The following is a 5,618-nucleotide window of genomic DNA, read 5'->3' on the forward strand; positions in this document are numbered from 1 at the left end:
CGGGCCCAGCCGCTCTGCGGCATGTGGGATCTTCCCAGACCGGGGCACGAACCCGTGTCCCCTGCATCGGCAGGCGGACTCTCAACCACTGCGCCACCAGGGAAGCCCGCTCTGCATTATTCTTGGTCAATGTCCTCAGGGCAAAAGTGGCTTCCGTGATCACCTTCCTCTCTGGGTTTTTATATTTCCATCCAACTTGCCCTGCTCATTTCTTGTGATCTTGACCATTCTTCATTGCTCTGAAACAGCTTTTACATGTTTATCAAGCATCTTTATTTGTTATTGATGGGAGAGCTAGTCTTGAAAACCAGCCCCTCTGTTTCTGGAAGTTCATGATCATTCAAGATTCCTCTCTTTTCCTCAGGTCCAACATGCAGACTGTCCACCAATAAGTCCCATCAGCTCTGCTCCTAAAACAGACCCCAGCCCCACCCGCAACTCCTAGCTATCATCCTGCAATAGAATATTTCATAATTGCTGTCTTGACTCGGTTTTGAGATCCTGACTAAAACCTCTCAATCCTCTTTGTGGGCACTTTGCTAAGCCAACATCCCAGCCTCTTCTGTTACCAGATTCTGATGCTCTTGGGTTAGAACAACACTCCCAACTAACAGAGACCCTGAAGCCGGGCATTGAGGGAGGACCCCCTTTTCCTTGGGCTGTAAGAAAAATTCAAAATACTCAATCCATGGAAGCCCAGAACCTACTAACCCCACCCTGCTTGCCGCCTACCTTCCAGCTTGCTGGTGCCATTTCCCCAGGTGCAAACCTCTGTGTGGCCCTGCATGGCAACCTTCTCTCATTCACAGATGTAAACGTGCCCAAGTCTTTAAATCAGCTTCCCAGGTGGTCCCCTGCTAAATCCTCAGGCTGGGATGTAACTCTATGAGTCCTATGATTACTTTAAGAAGTGCTTCTGCAAAACAGGGTGGGTGTGTAAAACACAAACATGCAGGAGGTTCTAGGACCTCTTTTGTTTTTGTCACATAGAGGGGTTCACCTCCTCTCCTTCCAGTGATTGTACCGGCCACACTCTCTGATGCCCACAGGCCCCAAACAAACCATATCGAGTGGTCCTAGAGTCAACATACTGTCATGCCAAGAATGTGGGCTTTGGAATCTGACAGACCTGGGTTCGATCCAGTAGGCTGTGTAGTCTTGGGTGAGTCACTTTATCTCTCTGAAACTTTCAAATAATACCCACCTTTCAGGGTTTTCATTAATGTCTAAAGTAGTAATGTATGTGAAGACCCCAAATGTGCCCTGGGCTGGAGAAAGTTCTAGCTACTGTTCAATTGCAAGATAGACCAGAATTGGAAAAGTGCAGTGAATTAGAAGTTGGAGCACCTACAGCATCTCCTGGTTCTGCCACACAACTCAACTGTGTCACTCTGGGCAGTCACTTCCCTTCTCTGGCCCTCAATTCCTCATCTCTAAAACCAAAGGTTGGGAATTCCCTGCTGGTCTAGTGGTTAGGACTCCACGCTTTCACTGCCGTGGGTCTGGGTTCAATCCCTGGTCGGGGAACTAAGATCCTGCAAGCCGTGCGGCGCGGCCCAAAACAAAACAAAAAAACAAACAAAAAACCCCTAAGATTGAACAAGAGAATTCCAACTAAGGGCACCACAAGCTCTGACATCATGAAGAGTCCTTGATTATAAGATCTGGATTGATTCTCTTGACATTTAAGAAGCTTCCGGGTTGTCTTACCTTTGTTCCTTTGGAGAGGATATCTGCAACCATCGCATTAAGGTTGTAGGAGAGGTGTGATGGTATTAACGTGGCATTATGACAAAAATCCATGATTTTTGTCTCACCATCACACTTTGTCTTGTGTTTTCCCCAAGAGAGTGTATAACAAGTACATGTGACCAATGGGGAGTCAAAACACCACTTCGTGATGAGCTAAGCAAACGCCCCATATTCCAGTGCAGAGCTGTACTGTATGAGACTCCCAGCCTTCCCATCCTCCTCTAACACTCAGTAATAATAATGTCATCGCTAGCTGATGGATTGGATAGTTACTATGTGCCAGGCAACAAACCTTATTTAATTCCCAGTAACAACCTTATGATGGTACTATAATGACCCGGCTAACCAGAAAACAGGCCCCATCTGTCTTTGAAATCTGACCTAACAGAGAAGAAACTCTTCCTTTGTGCTGGGGGGTGAGAGGGGGGAGAGACATGATAGAGGAGGGCACTAGCCCCACGCATAGGTGGTGGCTACAGCTTGACTCTGGGAGGGGAAAGAAGTACACAGAGGATGGGAAGGATGGATGGGGCTGGGGCCAGGGGAAGGTCACGGGGTGGAGGATGATGGCGGTTCAGATCAGTTTTGTGAACTTGTACTTGGGACGAGGCTCTGTGCCCAGTGCTGGGAACACAGAGGTGAATGACAGTCTGGGTGTGTGTGTGTGTGGTGGGACAGACATGGAGACAGATAGACATCTTTTCAATGCAGCATGACTCAAAACGTTGCGTACACAGGACATCAATGTTGTTTGGAAGGGGGAGTGATGGTCTTGTCTGGATGCCTGGAAAGCCCTCCCAGCTTCCCAGGTGTGGTGGTGACATCCACTCAGTCACTGAACCTGTGGCGCCACCTCCTGAATTTGGTTCTTCCCATCTCCACTGTAGGGGTCCTAGTCATCCCACCAGTCCTTGCAATAGCTCCCTCAAGCCCATCCTCCGCATAGCAGCAAGAGTGAAGACCTTTCTACGATGCAAACCTAACTTAACCTAACCTTTGCCCTCAAACCCCTCTGGGAATATGGTCCAAGATCCCCCGGCATGCCTCTCAAGCCCTTTGGGATGTTGTTCCTGCTTCCCCTTTCAGCTTTACCCCAACTCCTCTCCCTTTTCAATCCTCCCCTCCCCCACCATCTACTTTCCTGCCAAAGGGCCCCAAGTGCTCCTTGTTTTTTCTTGCCTCCCAGTCTTTGCACAGGCCATTCTCTCTGCCCGGAATTCCCTTCGCCACCCTTCTTCATCTGGCTCACTCCTTCAGGTCCCACCTCGGCATCCCTTTCTCCTGGAAGACATCCTGGCCTGCCAGGTTGAGTAGGGACCCCCTCCTCTGTGTTCCCACAGGCCGGGTGCTCGCCATCCTTTGAGTCCTCAACACACTGCCTTGTGATTTTCTGCTGGACTGTTGGCTTGCTCAGGCTGGGGGCTCCGTGGGGGGCGGGGGGGATGAGGTGTGCTCGTGTCTGTATCTGCAGAACCTAGGCGGCACCTGGATGGTGGACGGTGCTCACTGCTGTTTGCAGGGTGAATGGATGGGTGCTCGGTTCCGGGACTGGGGGCTAGGCAGTAATGGGGTATGTGTGTGTGTGTGTGTGTGTGTGTGTGTGTGTGTGTGTGTGAATGACCGCCTCTGGAGGAGTTTAGGTCCCTGGGCTGAGTGGGGGGCGGGGGAGTCCCCGGGCCCCGCCATAGGTTCGAAAGACCTGGAAACTGGGCTCTCCCACCCGGAGCCGCCTCCTCTCATTCCTGCCCAGCGCCAGCCTGCGCTGTCATAGCAACAGCCCGCCCGGGCGGTTGGGTCAACCAATGGCAGCTGGCTCTGGTGACGTAATGCCCAGATCTTGCAGCTCATTGGCTCCGCTTTTGTCCATGTCGGGGCGGGGCTGTGGGTGGGAGATGCGGTGGGGAGGAAAGAGAGCTGGGAGCCCTGGGACCATCTCCGATTCAGTCGTGTGATTAGGCCCTCTGCCGCATGCTTCGCTCTGCCTTCGCTCCCTCTTCCTCTCCCTCTCCCTCTCCCTCTGCCCTGTGCCTGGATTTCTCCTCTCTCTTTCTCTGCGCGTCGTTCCTGTCTCGGGTTGTCTGGGTCCTTCTGTCTGTATCTGTCTCCCTTAGGGCTGGGTGGCCCCTTCTTCTCCGCCCTCTGTCTCTGCCCTAGGGTCCCTCTGACTCTGAGTGCATCTCCCTGTCTCTCCGGGCAGCTCTGCCTCTCCGGCCGTCTCTCCCTCCTGTCTTGCTGGCGGGTGCCTTCTCCAAACAAGGGCGCAGTGAGAGCTCCTTGACTTGCAGCCAGAAGGTGACTCACTGCTTCAAACCGCAAGGCCTGCCTCGTCAGCCTCCGAGGCACCTTCTTCCCGAGTCTGTTGGAAAGATCTGGGCCCCGGGCCCAGCTCTTGAGACCCTGGTGAGGGCCCGGGCTAGGCCTTTCTCTGATGTGCCTCACAGGTATTTGTTCTTGTTGACTTGTCACCCAGTCAAGGGGAAGGCCGGATGTTCTGTGCTTTGGAGCAAGGAAGGGAGGAGAGGACAGACTTAGAGGAGGAACAGGCATAAACTTCAGTAATTAGAGCAGAGAGGATTAGGTAACACAACTGGGGGAACTTCCAGAAAACGACAAGTGCGTAGGCACTGGAACGAATGACCGAAAAAGGTAGTTGCACTTCTCTACCCTTCCACCCGTCCATCCATCAACACAACATATGGGTGCCTCTCGGGGCGAGGCTGCTCTGTGCTGGCATTGGCTCAGTCTCCTGGGCTCCAGGAGTTACAGCTCAGTCAGGGAGGGAGACATACAAACCTTGGGTTTTTTTGGGATTCCAGAGGAGGGCAAAGCTCATTTTTTTGGAATTCCAGAGGAGGGCAAAGCTCATTTTTTGGGATTCCAGAGGAGGGCAAAGCTCATCTGTCGGGTGTGAGGGCTCAGCCAGGGCAGCTTCCTGGAGAAGGTATCCTTTGAGCTGATGTGTTTGGGCGAATGGATGATAGCTTGTTTGCATCAGCTTGGGTGGCGCAGGATAGCAGGATACCAGTGTGGATGGATCCGTGTGGGTAGAGGGTCCAGGAGTGTGAATACCTGGGAGTTTGCATGTGATCCCAGGGCTGATGGGAAGCCACCCAAGGGATCTGAGCAGGGGAGAGGCATGGTCAGATGTGGGTATCCTGCAATCTTGCTGGCAGCTGGGATCTCATGTGTCTTGCTCTACGCTGAGTCCCAGCACAGAGCACAGTGCCAGTCCACAGTAGGGGCTCCAGCTTTTGTTGAAGGAAAGCATGAACTGGAGGGAAGAGGTTGTTCTGATAGATGAGGGGTGAAATGAAGAGGCCGGCATTTGTGTGGTGCTGGCGGGGATGGGAAGAGTGGATGGGTTCAAGAGATGGAAAAGACGGGTAGAAAGGACAGGGCTTGCTGGTTCGTTAGAGGCTGTGGGGGTGATGGAGAGACAGGTGCCCAGGGTAACACCCATGGTTCTGGCTTGAGCCTCTGAGGATGGGAGGAGAGGGAACATGGGGGTGGGGAACGATTTCAAGGGAAAGGTGGTTAATTTAGAGTTGGACACAGAGCCTGAGGTGCTTGTGAGATGTCCAGGTGGGGCTGTCTGTGGGGAGGTCTGGGCTAGGGTGACCAGCATAATGGTGGCTACGGAAGCCACTTAAGGACTGGGACACATAAGAGCAGGTTTGTCAGGTAAGGGTGTCCTTTAGAACCTCAGGGAGACCTGGCTAGGGTTCGGGAGTCCCGGGTTCTGGTCTGGACTCTTACACTGGCTCGCTGTGTGACCTTAGGCAAGGTCCTCTCCAGTCTGCTGTTCCCCTGTCTGTCAGCAGAGCCTCTCAGAGATGGAGAGAGGCTTGGACTACTTCTCTTTTTAA

This window comes from Leucopleurus acutus, assembly GCF_964270905.1.
Source record: "Leucopleurus acutus genome assembly, chromosome: 2".
Taxonomy (NCBI): Eukaryota; Metazoa; Chordata; class Mammalia; order Artiodactyla; family Delphinidae; genus Leucopleurus; species Leucopleurus acutus.